This window comes from Triturus cristatus, unplaced genomic scaffold (genome assembly GCF_964204655.1).
Source record: "Triturus cristatus unplaced genomic scaffold, aTriCri1.1 SCAFFOLD_269, whole genome shotgun sequence".
Classification (NCBI taxonomy): Eukaryota; Metazoa; Chordata; class Amphibia; order Caudata; family Salamandridae; genus Triturus; species Triturus cristatus.
Window position 1 is genome coordinate 165,464 of NW_028188355.1, and position 18,793 is coordinate 184,256.

An 18,793-nucleotide genomic window follows, 5' to 3' on the forward strand; every position below is an offset into this window, starting at 1 on the left:
CAGGGAGTGACCACCTTGCTAACGCAAGCACCATCCAGCGAATCAACGTCTGCTTTGCCGCCGCCTCCCGCCGGAGCCCGAGCCCAGAGACTGACAAGACCTGGACCTCCAGACCTCTCACCGCCCGATCCACAGTCCCTGCAAAGAGGAGACCCGTGGAGGCACCGAGACACGTGGAGCCAGCCATCTTGGAACGACTACGACAAGCTGACCAGTGCAACAACCGAGGCTCCCTCCAAGTTGTGCTTTGGGTCCTGAGAAGCCCAACCCTCGAGCAGCATCTGCACCAAAGGTGAGCCCTCCAGCATCTCCACGATCTGCGTGGGGCCCTTCTGCATTTTGCCACTCGACGCGCCTAACCGGTTGCTGGCCCGCTGGCTAGTGGCCATCTTGGCGACGAAATCTACGACAAACACCGCTGGTCTGGTTGCTCCAGACTGGCCCTTGCTCCCCTCCAAAGGAGCAATCCCTCTGACCTTGCTGGTCAGAACCAACAGCTGATTTCCGAATCCTCCTGCAATTGCTTTTGCCAAGGCTTGTTTGCTTCGATCAAGTCGCCGACACCGCCGACAGCGAGAGCCTGCGTGGGACAGCTCGTGAGCCGACTCCTGGACGTCGTCGACCTTCAGGGACCACGTGGCTGCGGAGACAAGCTACCCCTCATCACCTGTTTGCACCCGACATCGCCTGGTACCCACCTGGTGCCACGCTGGTCACTGGCTAGTGACTGTGAACACTGTCCCCTCTGCTTACAGGTCTTCAACATCTCCGATCCACTCTTGGATCCACTGCATCTCTTCCCGACCGACCGCCTGCAGCACTTTTGTCTACAGGCCCCACGGAACAGATAGAAGAAACCCGACGCACTTCGAGGCCTATGCACCCGCTTCCTGTGGGTGAGGTAAAGCTGGCACACCTGTGCCCAAGTGTAGTATTACATCTCTAGTGCCTGTGTTCCAAATCTTGAGTTCCTAGTCCATCCGGAAGATCCTCTTTGCAGTAACTTTGTACTTTTTACGCACCCATTGAAACCTATGGGAGCACGCGTGTGACTATTTGCTCTGCACACGCCACCCGTGGACCTCCTGGTCACTAACTGACGTTAGCTCCTCGTAGGCCCAGCGATTCTAGAGGCCCTAGGCCTTTTCCCTTTTCTGTTCGTGGTACTTATACCACTATTTTAGTATATGGTTCGAGTGGCCACCAGGGCCTATCCATATAAAGTGCAACTTCTGTGTATTCTGTGATAATCTTGTTTGACGATTTGTGCTCCTGTGCTCATAAAGAGACTAGGGGTAACTTTGATAAATAAATACATATATATTTTGAATATATATCTGTGTGGTGTCCTTTCATTGGTATAAAAGGGGGTTGCATTTGGTAAAACAGCTGGCTTAACACGCTTCACGAGTTTAGCCTCAAAGACTGCTTAGCCTACGCTACCACTAGGGCAGCTAGTCCAAAAAGGTTGACTTACAACCACACCATAAGGGTTGCTTGGCATGGTACAAGGTGGTCACTAGAACTAGTGAACAGCATATACCAGGCCAACTTCTCACATTGGTGAGCAGCGGTTGGATTTGAGCTTGCTGTGTTTTACCATTGTAATCTCTTGGTTACCAATTGAAAGATCACATAGGTACCTGTAGGTACATATAAAACAAGATTAGATATACTTAAGTTCTACTGAACTTAGTTGTTGTAGAGCAAAGGGAGTAGCACACCCTGACTACAACTACTAGATAGGTTTAGTAGGTAAACCCAAGTGTAGGTAGATTGCAACACATCCACCCACACTTAAGAGCAATGGCTGGGGCAGAGGGGTCCACTGTACCCATCTCTGTTGAGAGTGACCCCCCGAGGGCACCATCCATCTATGCTACCCTTAATCAGAATGAGCTCAGGCATTTGGCAACTCTTAGAGGCCTTAAACAGCCCAAGAACCCAAACTCTGCTGAGCTCAGAGAGCTCTTACAGAATGATGAGAATCAGAGAGCACTCAAGAAAGCTTCCCAGTTAGCCCCCTTAGGGACAGGAACAGGAGGCCCCCCTTCTGAAGATACTACAGAGGTACCCAGTTCCAATAGTCACCCCTTAGATGGGATGCCTACCACAGAGGATGAGAGTGAAAAGGATACTGACAGTAGTGAGGATGAAGGGAGAACTAGCCCAGTGCCAAGTATTATACTTGGCCCAGCTAAACCAAGGCTATTGGGGACTGACAGTGGGTTCAACCCACTGGATCTCCCCAGTGGACTTAACACAGGGCTTGGAAGGCAAAGGAATCGCTCAGGTGACTCCCATGCTTCCCATGGCTCTAGAGGCTCTCAAGGTCACTCCAGGAGAAGGATGACCACCCCTCAGAGGAGGGAACATGAGGCCAAGATGCAAGAGGCTCAGCTGAGGATCAGGAAGCAGGAGCTAGAAGTAGCCCTGATGGAAGAGAAACTTAGCAAGGCTAGACAGCATAAAGAGAGTGGGTCTATACCCACTGGTGGCAGCATTGTCCCTAAGGACAAAGATAGGGTCTTTGACAATAGGAACCTGTCTAAGGTTGTGCCCCCCTACAAAAGTGGGGATGACATCCACAAGTGGATAACTGCTCTTGAGAGAGCCTGCAAAGTACAGCAGGTTCCTGAAGATCAGTGGGCAGCAATCCTCTGGCTCTCCTTTGAAGGAAGAGGCAGAGACAGACTCCTCACTGTTAGAGAAGAGGATGTCAGAAACTACAGAGTCCTGAAGAGTGTTCTAGTTGATGGGTTAGGCTTAACCACTGAGCAGTACAGGTTAATGTTCAGAGACACCCAAAAGACACAGACTCAGGACTGGTCTGAATACATTGAATGTGCCACTAAGGCTTTGGAGGGTTGGTTGCTGGGAAGTAAGGTATCTGATTTTACAGGATTGTATAATTTGATGATGAGAGAACAGATTTTAAATAACTGTCAAAACCAGCAACTGCATCAACACTTGGTTGACTCTGATCTGACCTCTCCCCAAGAATTGGGAAAGAAGGCAGACAAATGGGTCAGAACCAGGGTTAAGCAAAAGAACCAGAACCAGGGCCAAGGGGGTGATCAGAAGAAAACAGACCAAAAGGGTGGAGATCAGAAACCGAAAGACCAGAAGTCTTCAACAGGGCCCCAAACTACTGCTAAGGAGGGTGGGTCCCAACAGTCCAAGAAGAAGAAAGAAGGTCAGAAGAAACCCTGGTGCAATCATTGTAAAAATACAACTCACTGGACTAGTGATTGCAAAAAGGGTGGAGCCCCCAACACTGTTGCCCCTAAGGCACCTGCTCCCAGTACTACTGTTAGCAGTGTTGGTCCCCAGACAAAGGGTGTAGTGGGAATCACTATGGGAACTGAAGGAGATTCTGACTTAGACAGAACCCTGACACAGGCAGTCTTGATCTGTGATGGGGACATTGATTTGTCCCTGACTGTGAGCCCCAGTAACCTGGGCAAGTACAGACAGACTCCTTTAATTAATGACAAAGTGGCTCAAGCCTACAGGGACACATGTGCCAGTGTCACTATGGTGACACCAGGCTTTGTGGATCCTGGACAGTACATACCAGGTGAGAACTACCTGGTGACCAATGCCAGCAATGCCACTACTTCACATAGTGTGGCAGTTGTTAACTTCTCATGGGGAGGGGTAACTGGCCTCAAAAGGGTTGTGGTTAGTGCAGACCTCCCAGTAGAATGTTTGTTGGGCAATGACCTAGAGAGTTCTCTATGGTCAGAAGTGGAGTACAGGACTCATGCAGAGATGTTAGGTATATCATCACATGTCCTTGCTGTGACCAGGTCACAGGCCAAAAAGTGCCTCACTGAACCTCAGGTCTTGGATCCTGGAACAATGGGCCAAGCACCTACCAAGAAGAAGAACAGGAGGGTCAAGGCTGTGCCTTCCCCCCTGCCTCAGAGTGATGATCAGCCTTCCCAGGAAGCTGATCTAGAGGACCCTGAAGGAACTGTCCCTGAAGAGCTTGAACCTGATCAGGTTGAGTTTCTGGGGACAGGGGGACCTTCAAGGGCTGACTTGAGGCAGGCTCAGTTATCCTGTCCCTCTCTTGAACCCCTCAGACAGCTGGCTGCTGCTGAGGCTGCTGGGAATGCTCAAGGTACCCATAAAGTGTATTGGGATGAAGGGCTCCTTTATTCAGAGGCTAGAGACCCCAAGCCTGGTGCAACCAGGAGGTTGGTTATACCTCTGCAATTTAGGGGCTTCCTCCTTACCTTGGCCCATGATATTCCTTTAGCAGGACACCTAGGCCAGAACAAGACCTGGGACAGACTTGTCCCTCACTTTCACTGGCCTCATATGAATGAAGATACAAAGGAGTTTTGTCGCTCCTGTGTTACCTGCCAAGCCAGTGGCAAATCAGGTGGCACAACAAAGGCCCCCCTGATACCACTACCTGTGGTGGGGGTTCCCTTTGAAAGAGTGGGAATAGACATAGTGGGTCCCATGGATCCTCCCACTGCATCTGGGCACAGATTTATACTGGTGGTAGTGGATCATGCCACCAGGTATCCAGAGGCAATTCCCCTTAGGACCACTACAGCACCTGTTGTGGCCAGGGCCCTGCTGGGAGTATTCTCCAGAGTGGGGTTTCCTAAGGAGGTAGTATCTGACAGAGGTACCAACTTTATGTCAGGATACTTGACAGCTATGTGGAAGGAATGTGGTGTCAACTACAAGTTCACCACCCCTTATCACCCACAATGCAATGGGCTTGTTGAGAGATTCAACAAGACCCTAAAGGGTATGATCAAAGGATTACCTGAAAAGCTCAGGCGAAGCTGGGATATCCTTCTACCCTGCCTTCTGTTTGCTTACAGAGAGGTCCCACAAAAAGGAGTTGGCTACAGCCCCTTTGAATTGTTGTTTGGGCACCCTGTGAGAGGCCCACTGTGTTTGGTGAAGGAAGGCTGGGAGTTACCTCTCAAAAAGCCTAAGCTAGACATAGTGGACTATGTACTTGGTCTCCGCTCCAGGATGGCTGAGTATATGGAGAAGGCATCTAAAAACCTTGAGGCAAGCCAGGCCTTACAGAAAGCTTGGCATGACCAAAAGGCTGTCTTGGTTGAGTATCAGCCAGGACAGAAGGTATGGGTGTTGGAGCCAGTGGCCCCAGCAGCACTCCAAGACAAATGGTCTGGACCCCATACAATCCTGGAAAAGAAGGGAGAGGTCACCTACTTGGTGGACCTAGGAACTCCCAGGAGTCCCCACAGGGTACTCCATGTTAACAGGCTTAAAGCATATGTTGACAGGGCAGACATGGGCTTGCTCATGGCTACAGATGAGGGACAGGAGGAAGAGAGTGACCCTCTCCCAGACCTGTTGTCTCAGAACCCTGAAGATGGCTCAGTTGAAGGAGTGACCCTTGGAGGCAACCTCACTGCCCATCAGCAGACTGAATGTAGACAGGTTCTACAATCATTTTCACATATGTTTTCCTTGATACCTAGTCAAACTGACTGGTGTACCCATGTTGTGGACACTGGTGACAGTCTGCCTGTAAAGAACAAACTTTACAGACAACCTGACCACGTCAGGGACTGTATAAAGGCTGAGGTACATAAAATGCTGGAATTAGGTGTCATTGAACCCTCAGAGAGCCCCTGGGCTAGCCCAGTGGTTCTGGTCCCCAAACCTCACACCAAAGATGGCAAGAGAGAGATGAGGTTCTGTGTGGACTACAGAGGACTCAATGCTGTCACCAGGACAGATGCACACCCTATTCCAAGGGCAGATGAGCTCATAGACAAACTAGCTTCTGCAAAGTTTTTGAGCACATTTGACTTGACAGCTGGCTATTGGCAAATCAGGTTAGCTGAGGAGTCTAAGGCCAAAACAGCATTCTCAACCCCAGGTGGGCATTATCAGTTTGTGGTGATGCCCTTTGGTCTGAAGAATGCACCTGCCACCTTCCAAAGGCTGGTGAACCAAGTCCTTACTGGGTTGGATGACTTTTGCGCAGCATATCTTGATGACATTGCTGTCTTTAGTTCCACCTGGGAGGATCACCTGATCCACCTGAAGAAGGCTCTTGAGGCTCTGCAAAGGGCAGGCCTCACTATCAAGGCTACTAAGTGCCAGATAGGGCAGAGTAAGGTTGTGTATTTGGGCCACCTTGTAGGTGGGGGCCAAGTTCAACCACTGGAGAGTAAGATACAGTCCATCAAGGATTGGTCCCCTCCAACCACCCAGACTCAAGTTCGAGCTTTCTTGGGCTTGACTGGGTATTACAGGAAGTTTGTTAAGAACTATGGGTCCATTGTGACTCCTCTTAATGATCTGACATCCAAGAAGATGCCCAAAAAGGTTCAGTGGACAGTAAGCTGTCAAAAGGCATTTGATGACCTGAAGGAGGCCATGTGCTCTGCACCTATCCTGAAAAGTCCTGACTACTCCAAAGAGTTTATTGTCCAAACAGATGCTTCTGAGTTGGGTGTGGGAGCTGTGCTGTCACAACTTAATGTAGATGGTCAAGACCAACCCATTGCTTTTATTAGCAGAAGGTTGACCCCCAGAGAGAAGAATTGGTCAGCTATTGAGAGGGAGGCCTTTGCTGTGGTGTGGGCCCTGAAGAAGCTGAGGCCATACTTGTTTGGCACTCACTTCAAGATTCAGACCGACCATAAGCCCCTCTTGTGGCTAAATCAGATGAAGGGTGAAAACCCCAAACTGCTTAGGTGGTCCATTTCCCTACAGGGGATGGACTTTACAGTGGAGCACCGGCCAGGTACTGACCATGGGAATGCAGATGGTCTCTCCAGGTACTTCCACTTAGGACATGAAGACGAGACTGGTCAAGGCTAGTTTAATGTCCCAGCGTTTGGGGGGGGGTTGTGTAGGAGAGTAGGGTCTGCTATCCTATGGTCACCCCAAATTTTTGCTTTTTGCTTCACTGGTTTTTGACATATTGAGGCTGTGGGCCTGCCAATCAGACCCCCAGCCTGCTGTTCTCTCTACTAAATTAAAACTATGCACCCTAGGTGCATAACCAATTGGAAGTGGATCACCCTGTCAGCCCCTGTACCAGTGTACACTAGGTACCCAGGGCATTGGTGTACCCAAGGCCTGCCAGGGGCTGCAGCATGTATTATGCCACCCCAGGCTTGGCCTAACAATCTGACACAACTGGCTGATCACTCAGCTGAGGTAAGTTGGTGTAATCACCTCTTACTTAGGTGTAGTATACCTATACCTAACCTTAAATGGGACACCTGGTAACCTATAAGTCACTCCTATGGCAGGCCTTAACAATCCTGAAGGCAGAGTGCTTGGTTCCATGTGAGATGGTGCTCTGGCATGAGCTGAGCCTGTCTGCAGTGGTCGGAACAACTTCCTTCTACTGTTTCCAGATATCGTCATACCATATACTCTTAAGTGCATTATGAACCTCGCGGTTAAATGCTATCTTTGGTTTGGCTTTATCAAAACATGTCGAGTAAGGTGTCATACGAATTGGAATACTAACCCCTCGCCAATTCTGGCGACGGGGTTAGCATTCCACCCTTCTAGAGGGACACGACATGTACAGTGCCTGAAACCCGGGTAAAATCAGACATAGCCTCAGCTCCACAAAATGGATGCTGCCACCACAGACACAAGTCTGCCCTCCTGCTGCTGGGAGTCCTTCCAGCTTGGGAGGTGTGGACAAAGGGTTTCCTGCCAGGGGAGGTGCATGCACCACCCCAGACAGGATTTTGTGTATTGGTCAGGTAGGGCTTGAAAGAAACCAGACATGCCTGTGGCTCACAAGGAGCCTCGGTGCATATGCCAGTTCAAACCGGTCCTGGGGCACACCAGTCCCGGGCCTGGGGCGAGCTGGACAAAGGATTGGGGGTGTAACCACCCCCCTTCCTGGTCCCACCCATAGGGAGGGACCTAGCAGGTAGTCCGGCCCCTAGAATCCGAATAAAGGTAGGAGCTGTGTCCTAAGACTTCAGACATCCTGGAATCAACTTGAAACTAAGAAGAAGACGGGAACTTCGACGCTCTGCCGCACAGAGGACTGAAGCCAATCTCCCCTGTGGTCAGGGAGTGACCACCTTGCTAACGCAAGCACCATCCAGCGAATCAACGTCTGCTTTGCCGCCGCCTCCCGCCGGAGCCCGAGCCCAGAGACTGACAAGACCTGGACCTCCAGACCTCTCACCGCCCGATCCACAGTCCCTGCAAAGAGGAGACCCGTGGAGGCACCGAGACACGTGGAGCCAGCCATCTTGGAACGACTACGACAAGCTGACCAGTGCAACAACCGAGGCTCCCTCCAAGTTGTGCTTTGGGTCCTGAGAAGCCCAACCCTCGAGCAGCATCTGCACCAAAGGTGAGCCCTCCAGCATCTCCACGATCTGCGTGGGGCCCTTCTGCATTTTGCCACTCGACGCGCCTAACCGGTTGCTGGCCCGCTGGCTAGTGGCCATCTTGGCGACGAAATCTACGACAAACACCGCTGGTCTGGTTGCTCCAGACTGGCCCTTGCTCCCCTCCAAAGGAGCAATCCCTCTGACCTTGCTGGTCAGAACCAACAGCTGATTTCCGAATCCTCCTGCAATTGCTTTTGCCAAGGCTTGTTTGCTTCGATCAAGTCGCCGACACCGCCGACAGCGAGAGCCTGCGTGGGACAGCTCGTGAGCCGACTCCTGGACGTCGTCGACCTTCAGGGACCACGTGGCTGCGGAGACAAGCTACCCCTCATCACCTGTTTGCACCCGACATCGCCTGGTACCCACCTGGTGCCACGCTGGTCACTGGCTAGTGACTGTGAACACTGTCCCCTCTGCTTACAGGTCTTCAACATCTCCGATCCACTCTTGGATCCACTGCATCTCTTCCCGACCGACCGCCTGCAGCACTTTTGTCTACAGGCCCCACGGAACAGATAGAAGAAACCCGACGCACTTCGAGGCCTATGCACCCGCTTCCTGTGGGTGAGGTAAAGCTGGCACACCTGTGCCCAAGTGTAGTATTACATCTCTAGTGCCTGTGTTCCAAATCTTGAGTTCCTAGTCCATCCGGAAGATCCTCTTTGCAGTAACTTTGTACTTTTTACGCACCCATTGAAACCTATGGGAGCACGCGTGTGACTATTTGCTCTGCACACGCCACCCGTGGACCTCCTGGTCACTAACTGACGTTAGCTCCTCGTAGGCCCAGCGATTCTAGAGGCCCTAGGCCTTTTCCCTTTTCTGTTCGTGGTACTTATACCACTATTTTAGTATATGGTTCGAGTGGCCACCAGGGCCTATCCATATAAAGTGCAACTTCTGTGTATTCTGTGATAATCTTGTTTGACGATTTGTGCTCCTGTGCTCATAAAGAGACTAGGGGTAACTTTGATAAATAAATACATATATATTTTGAATATATATCTGTGTGGTGTCCTTTCATTGGTATAAAAGGGGGTTGCATTTGGTAAAACAGCTGGCTTAACACGCTTCACGAGTTTAGCCTCAAAGACTGCTTAGCCTACGCTACCACTAGGGCAGCTAGTCCAAAAAGGTTGACTTACAACCACACCATAAGGGTTGCTTGGCATGGTACAAGGTGGTCACTAGAACTAGTGAACAGCATATACCAGGCCAACTTCTCACACTAGTGAACAGCATATACCAGGCCAACTTCTCACACTACCTTCCTACAGTGTGGTGTTGTGTGTGGGTGTGGTGTGTGTGTGTGTTGTGTTGTGTGTGTTCTGTTGTATGTGTGGTGTTGTGTGTGTGGTGTTGTGTGTGTCAGGTGTTGTGTGTGTGGGTGTGGTGTTGTGTGTGGGTGTGGTGTTGTGTGTGGTGTTGTGTGAGTGGTGTTGTGTGGGTATGGTGTTGTATGTGGGCGTTGTGTTGTGTGTGGGTGTGGTGTTGTGTGTGGGTGTGGTGTTGTGTGGGTATGGTGTGGTGTTGTGTGTGGGTGTGGTGTGTGTGTGTGGTGTGTGTGGGTGTGGTGTTGTGTGTGTGGTGTGTGTGTGTGGTATATGTGTGGTGTGTGTGTGTGGTGTGTGTGTGTGGTGTGTGTGTGTGTGTGGTGTGTGTGTGGGTGTGGTGTTGTGTGTGGGTGTGGTGTTGTGTGTGTGGTGTGTGTGTGTGGTGTGGTGTTGTGTGTGTGGTGCTGTGTGTGTGTGGTGTTGTGTGTGTGGTGTGTGTGGTGTTGTGTGTGTGTGTGTGGTGTGTGTGTGTGTGTGTTGTGTGTGGTGTTGTGTGTGGTGTTGTGTGTGTGGTGTTGTATGGGTGTGGTGTTGTGTGTGTGTGGTGTTGTGTGTGGTGTTGTGTGTGTATGTGGTGTTGTGTGGGTGTGGTATTGTGGGTGTGGTGTTGTGTGTGTGTGTGGTGTTGTGTGGGTGTGGTGTTGTGTGCGTGTGGTGTTCTGTGTGGTATTGTGTGTGTGTGTGTGTGGTGTTGTGTGGGTGTGGTGTTGTGTGCGTGTGGTGTTGTGTGTGGCATTGTGTGTGTGTGGTATTGTGTGGGTGTGGTGTTGTGTGTGTATGGTGTTGTGTGTGGTGTTGTGTGTGGTGTTGTGTGTGGGTGTGGTGTTGTGTGTGTGTGGTGTTGTGTGTGGTGTTGTGTTTCGTGTGGTGTTGTGTGTGGTGTTGTGTGTGCGTGTGGTGTTGTGTGGGTGTGGTGTTGTGTGCGTGTGGTGTTGTGTGTGGCATTGTGTGTGTGTGGTGTTGTGTGGGTGTGGTGTTGTGTGTGTGTGGTGTTGTGTGTGGTGTTGTGTGTGGTGTTGTGTGTTGGTGTGGTGTTGTGTGTGGTGTTGTGTGTGTGTGTGTGGTGTTGTGTGTGTGTGGTATTGTGTGTGTGTGGTGTTGTATGTGTGTGTGGGTGTGGTGTTGTGTGTGGAAGTGGTGTTGTGTGTGTGTGGTGTTGTGTGGTGTGGTGTTGTGTGTGTGGTGTTGTGTGTGGTGTTGTGTTTCATGTGTGGTGTTGTGTGGGTGTAGTGTTGTGTATGGCATTGTGTGTGTGTGGTGTTGTGTGTGTGTGGTGTTGTGTGTGGTGTTTTGTGTGGGTGTGGTGTTGTGTGTGGTGTTGTGTGTGTTGTGTGTGTAGTGTTGTGTGGGTGTGGTGTTGTGTGTGTGTGGTGTTGTGTGTGTTGTGTGTGTGTGTAGTGTTGTGTGGGTGTGGTGTTGTGTGTGTGGGGTGTTCTGTGTGGTGTTGTGTGTGTGTGGTGTTGTATGGGTGCGGTGTTGTGTGTGTGGTGTTGTGTGTGTGTGGAGTTGTGTGTGGTGTTGTGTGTGGTGTTGTGTGTGGGTGTGGTGTTGTCTGGGTGTGGTGTTATGTGTGTGTGTTGTGTGTGGTGTTCTGTGTGGTGTTGTGTGTGATTGTGGTGATATGTGTGGTGTTGTGTGTGTGGTGTTGTATGGGTATGGTGTTGTGTGTGTGTGGTGTTGTGTGTGGCATTGTGTGTGTGTGGTGTTGTGTGTATGTGGTGTTGTGTGTGGTGTTGTGTGTGTGTGTGGTGTTATGTGTGTGGTGTTGTGTGTGGTGTTGTGTGTGTGTGGTGTTGTGTGTGTGTGGTGTTGTGTGTGTGTGGTGTTGTGTGTGGTGTTGTGTGTGGTGTTGTGTGTGTGTGTTGTTGTGTGGGTGTGGTGTTGTGTGCGTGTGGTGTTCTGTGTGGTGTTGTGTGTGTGTGTGGTGTTGTGTGGGTGTGGTGTTGTGTGCCTGTGGTGTTGTGAGTGGCGTTGTGTGTGTGTGGTGTTGTGTGGGTGTGGTGTTGTGTGGTGTTGTGTGTGTGGTGTGTGTGTGTGGTAGGTGTGTGGTGTGTGTGTGGTGTGTGTGTGGGTGTGGTGTTGTTTGTGGGTGTGGTGTTGTGTGTGTGGTGTGTGTGTGTGTGGTGTGGTGTTGTGTGTGTGTAGTGTTGTGTGGGTGTGGTGTTGTGTGTGTGGTGTGTGTGTGGTGATGTGTGTGTGGCGTTGTGTGTGTGTGGTGTGGTGTGGGTGTGGTGTTGTGTGTGTGTGGTGTTGTGTGTGTGGTGTGTGTGTTGTGTGTGTTGTGTTGTGTGTGTGGTTTTGTATGTGTGTGTGTGGTGTGTGTGTGGTGTTGTGTGTGGGTGTGGTGTTGTGTATGGGTGTGGTGTGTTGTGTGTATGTGGTGTTGTGTGTGGGTGTGGTGTTGTGTGTGGGTGTGGTGTTGTGTGTGGGTGTGGTGTGTGTGTGTGTTGTGTTGTGTGTGTTCTGTTGTATGTGTGGTGTTGTGTGTGTGGTGTTGTGTGTGTCAGGTGTTGTGTGTGTGGGTGTGGTGTTGTGTGTGGGTGTGGTGTTGTGTGTGGGTGTGGTGTTGTGTGAGTGGTGTTGTGTGGGTATGGTGTTGTATGTGGGTGTTGTGTTGTGTGTGGGTGTGGTGTTGTGTGTGGGTGTGGTGTTGTGTGGGTATGGTGTGGTGTTGTGTGTGGGTGTGGTGTGTGTGTGTGGTGTGTGTGGGTGTGGTGTTGTGTGTGTGGTGTGTGTGTGTGTGGTATATGTGTGGTGTGTGTGTGTGGTGTGTGTGTGGTGTGTGTGTGTGTGTGGTGTGTGTGTGGGTGTGGTGTTGTGTGTGGGTGTGGTGTTGTGTGTGTGGTGTGTGTGTGTGGTGTGGTGTTGTGTGTGTGGTGTTGTGTGTGTGTGGTGTTGTGTGTGTGTGGTGTGTGTGGTGTTGTGTGTGTGTGTGTGGTGTGTGTGTGTGTGTTGTGTGTGTGGTGTTGTGTGTGGTGTTGTGTGTGTGGTGTTGTATGGGTGTGGTGTTGTGTGTGTGGTGTTGTGTGTGGTGTTGTGTTTCATGTGTGGTGTTGTGTGGGTGTAGTGTTGTGTATGGCATTGTGTGTGTGTGGTGTTGTGTGTGTGTGGTGTTGTGTGTGGTGTTTTGTGTGGGTGTGGTGTTGTGTGTGGTGTTGTGTGTGTTGTGTGTGTAGTGTTGTGTGGGTGTGGTGTTGTGTGTGTGTGGTGTTGTGTGTGTGTGGTGTTGTGTGTGGTGTTTTGTGTGGGTGTGGTGTTGTGTGTGGCGTTGTGTGTGTTGTGTGTGTGTGTAGTGTTGTGTGGGTGTGGTGTTGTGTGTGTGTGGTGTTCTGTGTGGTGTTGTGTGTGTGTGGTGTTGTATGGGTGCGGTGTTGTGTGTGTGGTGTTGTGTGTGTGTGGAGTTGTGTGTGGTGTTGTGTGTGGTGTTGTGTGTGGGTGTGGTATTGTCTGGGTGTGGTGTTATGTGTGTGTGTTGTGTGTGGTGTTCTGTGTGGTGTTGTGTGTGGTTGTGGTGATATGTGTGGTGTTGTGTGTGTGGTGTTGTATGGGTATGGTGTTGTGTGTGTGTGGTGTTGTGTGTGGCATTGTGTGTGTGTGGTGTTGTGTGTATGTGGTGTTGTGTGTGGTGTTGTGTGTGTGTGTGGTGTTATGTGTGTGGTGTTGTGTGTGGTGTTGTGTGTGTGTGGTGTTGTGTGGGTGTGGTGTTGTGTGTGTGTGGTGTTGTGTGTGGTGTTGTGTGTGGTGTTGTGTGTGTGTGGTGTTGTGTGGGTTTGGTGTTGTGTGCGTGTGGTGTTCTGTGTGGTGTTGTGTGTGTGTGTGGTGTTGTGTGGGTGTGGTGTTGTGTGCCTGTGGTGTTGTGAGTGGCGTTGTGTGTGTGTGGTGTTGTGTGGGTGTGGTGTTGTGTGGTGTTGTGTGTGTGGTGTGTGTGTGTGGTATGTGTGTGTGTGTGGTGTGTGTGTGGTGTGTGTGTGGGTGTGGTGTTGTTTGTGGGTGTGGTGTTGTGTGTGTGGTGTGTGTGTGTGTGGTGTGGTGTTGTGTGTGTGTAGTGTTGTGTGGGTGTGGTATTGTGTGTGTGGTGTGTGTGTGGTGATGTGTGTGTGGCGTTGTGTGTGTGTGGTGTGGTGTGGGTGTGGTGTTGTGTGTGTGTGGTGTTGTGTGTGTGGTGTGTGTGTTGTGTGTGTTGTGTTGTGTGTGTGGTTTTGTATGTGTGTGTGTGGTGTGTGTGTGGTGTTGTGTGTGGGTGTGGTGTTGGGTATGGGTGTGGTGTGTTGTGTGTATGTGGTGTTGTGTGTGGGTGTGGTGTTGTGTGTGGGTGTGGTGTTGTGTGTGGGTGTGGTGTGTGTGTGTGTTGTGTTGTGTGTGTTCTGTTGTATGTGTGGTGTTGTGTGTGTGGTGTGGTGTGTGTCAGGTGTTGTGTGTGTGGGTGTGGTGTTGTGTGTGGGTGTGGTGTTGTATGAGTGGTGTTGTGTGGGTATGGTGTTGTATGTGGGTGTTGTGTTGTGTGTGGGTGTGGTGTTGTGTGTGGGTGTGGTGTTGTGTGGGTATGGTGTGGTGTTGTGTGTGGGTGTGGTGTGTGTGTGTGATGTGTGTGGGTGTGGTGTTGTGTGTGTGGTGTGTGTGTGTGTGGTATATGTGCGGTGTGTGTGTGTGGTGTGTGTGTGTGGTGTGTGTGTGTGGTGTGTGTGTGGGTGTGGTGTTGTGTGTGGGTGTGGTGTTGTGTGTGTGGTGTGTGTGTGTGGTGTGGTGTTGTGTGTGTGGTGCTGTGTGTGTGTGGTGTTGTGTGTGTGTGGTGTGTGTGGTGTTGTGTGTGTGTGTGTGGTGTGTGTGTGTGTGTTGTGTGTGTGGTGTTGTGTGTGGTGTTGTGTGTGGTGTTGTATGGGTGTGGTGTTGTGTGTGTGGTGTTGTGTGTGGTGTTGTGTGTGTATGTGGTGTTGTGTGGGTGTGGTATTGTGGGTGTGGTGTTGTGTGTGTGTGTGGTGTTGTGTGGGTGTGGTGTTGTGTGCGTGTGGTGTTCTGTGTGGTATTGTGTGTGTGTGTGTGGTGTTGTGTGGGTGTGGTGTTGTGTGCGTGTGGTGTTGTGTGTGGCATTGTGTGTGTGTGGTATTGTGTGGGTGTGTGTAGGAGAGTAGGGTCTGCTATCCTATGGTCACCCCAAATTTTGGCTTTTTGCTTCACTGGTTTTTGACATATTGAGGCTGTGGGCCTGCCAATCAGACCCCCAGCCTGCTGTTCTCTCTACTAAATTAAAACTATGCACCCTAGGTGCATAACCAATTGGAAGTGGATCACCCTGTCAGCCCCTGTACCAGTGTACACTAGGTACCCAGGGCATTGGTGTACCCAAGGCCTGCCAGGGGCTGCAGCATGTATTATGCCACCCCAGGCTTGGCCTAACAATCTGACACAACTGGCTGATCACTCAGCTGGGGTAAGTTGGTGTAATCACCTCTTACTTAGGTGTAGTATACCTATACCTAACCTTAAATGGGACACCTGGTAACCTATAAGTCACTCCTATGGCAGGCCTTAACAATCCTGAAGGCAGAGTGCTTGGTTCCATGTGAGATGGTGCTCTGGCATGAGCTGAGCCTGTCTGCAGTGGTCGGAACAACTTCCTTCTACTGTTTCCAGATATCGTCATACCATATACTCTTAAGTGCATTATGAACCTCGCGGTTAAATGCTATCTTTGGTTTGGCTTTATCAAAACATGTCGAGTAAGGTGTCATACGAATTGGAATACTAACCCCTCGCCAATTCTGGCGACGGGGTTAGCATTCCACCCTTCTAGAGGGACACGACATGTACAGTACCTGAAACCCGGGTAAAATCAGACATAGCCTCAGCTCCACAAAATGGATGCTGCCACCACAGACACAAGTCTGCCCTCCTGCTGCTGGGAGTCCTTCCAGCTTGGGAGGTGTGGACAAAGGGTTTCCTGCCAGGGGAGGTGCGTGCACCACCCCAGACAGGATTTTGTGTATTGGTCAGGTAGGGCTTGAAAGAAACCAGACATGCCTGTGGCTCACAAGGAGCCTCGGGGCATATGCCAGTTCAAACCGGTCCTGGGGCACACCAGTCCCGGGCCTGGGGCGAGCTGGACAAAGGATTGGGGGTGTAACCACCCCCCTTCCTGGTCCCACCCATAGGGAGGGACCTAGCAGGTAGTCCGGCCCCTAGAATCCAAATAAAGGTAGGAGCTGTGTCCTAAGACTTCAGACATCCTGGAATCAACTTGAAACTAAGAAGAAGACGGGAACTTCGACATTCTGCTGCACAGAAGACTGAAGAAAATCTCCCCTGTGGTCAGGGAGTGACCACCTTGCTAACGCAAGCACCATCCAGCGAATCACCGTCTGCTTTGCCGCCGCCTCCCGCCGGAGCCCGAGCCCAGAGACTGACAAGACCTGGACCTCCAGACCTCTCACCGCCCGATCCACAGTCCCTGAAAAGAGGAGACCCGTGGAGGCACCGAGACACGTGGAGCCAGCCATCTTGGAACGACTACGACAAGCTGACCAGTGCAACAACCGAGGCTCCCTCCAAGTTGTGCTTTGGGTCCTGAGAAGCCCAACCCTCGAGCAGCATCTGCACCAAAGGTGAGCCCTCCAGCATCTCCACGATCTGCGTGGGGCCCTTCTGCATTTTGCCACTCGACGCGCCTAACCGGTTGCTGGCCCGCTGGCTAGTGGCCATCTTGGCGACGAAATCTACGACAAACACCGCTGGTCTGGTTGCTCCAGACTGGCCCTTGCTCCCCTCCAAAGGAGCAATCCCTCTGACCTTGCTGGTCAGAACCAACAGCTGATTTCTGAATCCTCCTACAATTGCTTTTGCCAAGGCTTGTTTGCTTCGATCAAGTCGCCGACACCGCCGACAGCGAGAGCCTGCGTGGGACAGCTCGTGAGCCGACTCCTGGACGTCGTCGACCTTCAGGGACCACGTGGCTGCGGAGACAAGCTACCCCTCATCACCTGTTTGCACCCGACATCGCCTGGTACCCACCTGGTGCCACGCTGGTCACTGGCTAGTGACTGTGAACACTGTCCCCTCTGCTTACAGGTCTTCAACATCTCCGATCCACTCTTGGATCCACTGCATCTCTTCCCGACCGACCGCCTGCAGCATCTTTGTCCCAGGCTCAACGGAACAGATAGAAGAAACCCGACGCACTTTGAGGCCTATGCACCCGCTTCCTGTGGGTGAGGTAAAGCTGGTACTCCGGTGCCCATGTGTAGTAATACATCTCTAGTGCCTGTGTTCCAAATCTTAAGTTCCTAGGTCATCCGGAAGATTCCTTTTGCAGTAACTTTGTACTTTTTACGCACCCATTGAAACCTATGGGAGCACGCGTGTGACTATTTGCTCTGCACACGCCACCCGTGGACCTCCTGGTCACTAACTGACGTTAGCTCCTTGTAGGCCCAGCGATTCTAGAGGCCCTAGGCCTTTTCCCTTTTCTGTTCGTGGTACTTATACCACTATTTTAGTATATGGTTTGAGTGGCCACCAGGGCCTATCCATATAAAGTGCAACTTCTGTGTATTCTGTGATAATCTTGTTTGACGATTTGTGCTCCTGTGCTCATAAAGAGACTAGGGGTTACTTTGAGAAATAAATACATATATATTTTGAATATATATCTGTGTGGTGTCCTTTCATTGGTATAAAAGGGGGTTGCATTTGGTAAAACAGCTGGCTTAACACGCATCACGAGTTTAGCCTCAAAGACTGCTTAGCCTACGCTACCACTAGGGCAGCTAGTCCGAAAAGGTTGACTTACAACCACACCATAAGGGTTGCTTGGCATGGTACAAGGTGATCACTTTAACTAGTGAGCATCATATACCAGGCCAACTTCTCACATTGGTGAGCAGCGGTTGGATTTGAGCTTGCTGTGTTTTACCATTGTAATCTCTTGGTTACCAATTGAAAGATCACATAGGTACCTGTAGGTACATATAAAACAAGATTAGATATACTTAAGTTCTACTGAACTTAGTTGTTGTAGAGCAAAGGGAGTAGCACACCCTGACTACAACTACTAGATAGGTTTAGTAGGTAAACCCAAGTGTAGGTAGATTGCAACACATCCACCCACACTTAAGAGCAATGGCCGGGGCAGAGGGGTCCACTGTACCCATCTCTGTCGAGAGTGACCCCCAGAGGGCACCAACCAGCTTTGCTACCCTTAATCAGAATGAGCTCAGGCATTTGGCAACTCTTAGAGGCCTTAAACAGCCCAAGAACCCAAACTCTGCTGAGCTCAGAGAGCTCTTACAGAATGATGAGAATCAGAGAGCACTCAAGAAAGCTTCCCAGTTAGCCCCCTTAGGGACAGGAACAGGAGGCCCCCCTTCTAAAGATGCCACTGAAGTACCCCTTCCCAATAGTCACCCCTTAGATGGGATGCCTACCACAGAGGATGAGAGTGAAAAGGATACTGACAGTAGTGAGGATGAAGGGAGAACTAGCCCAGTGCCAAGTATTATACTTGGCCCAGCTAAACCAAGGCTATTGGGGACTGACAGTGGGTTCAACCCACTGGATCTCCCCAGTGGACTTAACACAGGGCTTGGAAGGCAAAGGAATCGCTCAGGTGACTCCAATGCTTCCCATGGCTCTAGAGGCTCTCAAGGTCACTCCAGGAGAAGGATGACCACCCCTCAGAGGAGGGAACATGAGGCCAAGATGCAAGAGGCTCAGCTGAGGATCAGGAAGCAGGAGCTAGAAGTAGCCCTGATGGAAGAGAAACTTAGCAAGGCTAGACAGCATAAAGAGAGTGGGTCTATACCCACTGGTGGCAGCATTGTCCCTAAGGACAAAGATAGGGTTTTCGATAATAGAAACCTGTCTAAGGTTGTGCCCCCCTACAAAAGTGGGGATGACATCCACAAGTGGATAACTGCTCTTGAGAGAGCCTGCAAGGTACAGCAGGTTCCTGAAGATCAGTGGGCAGCAATCCTCTGGCTCTCCTTTGAAGGAAGAGGCAGAGACAGACTCCTCACTGTTAGAGAAGAGGATGTCAGAAACTACAGAGTCCTGAAGAGTGTTCTGGTAGATGGGTTA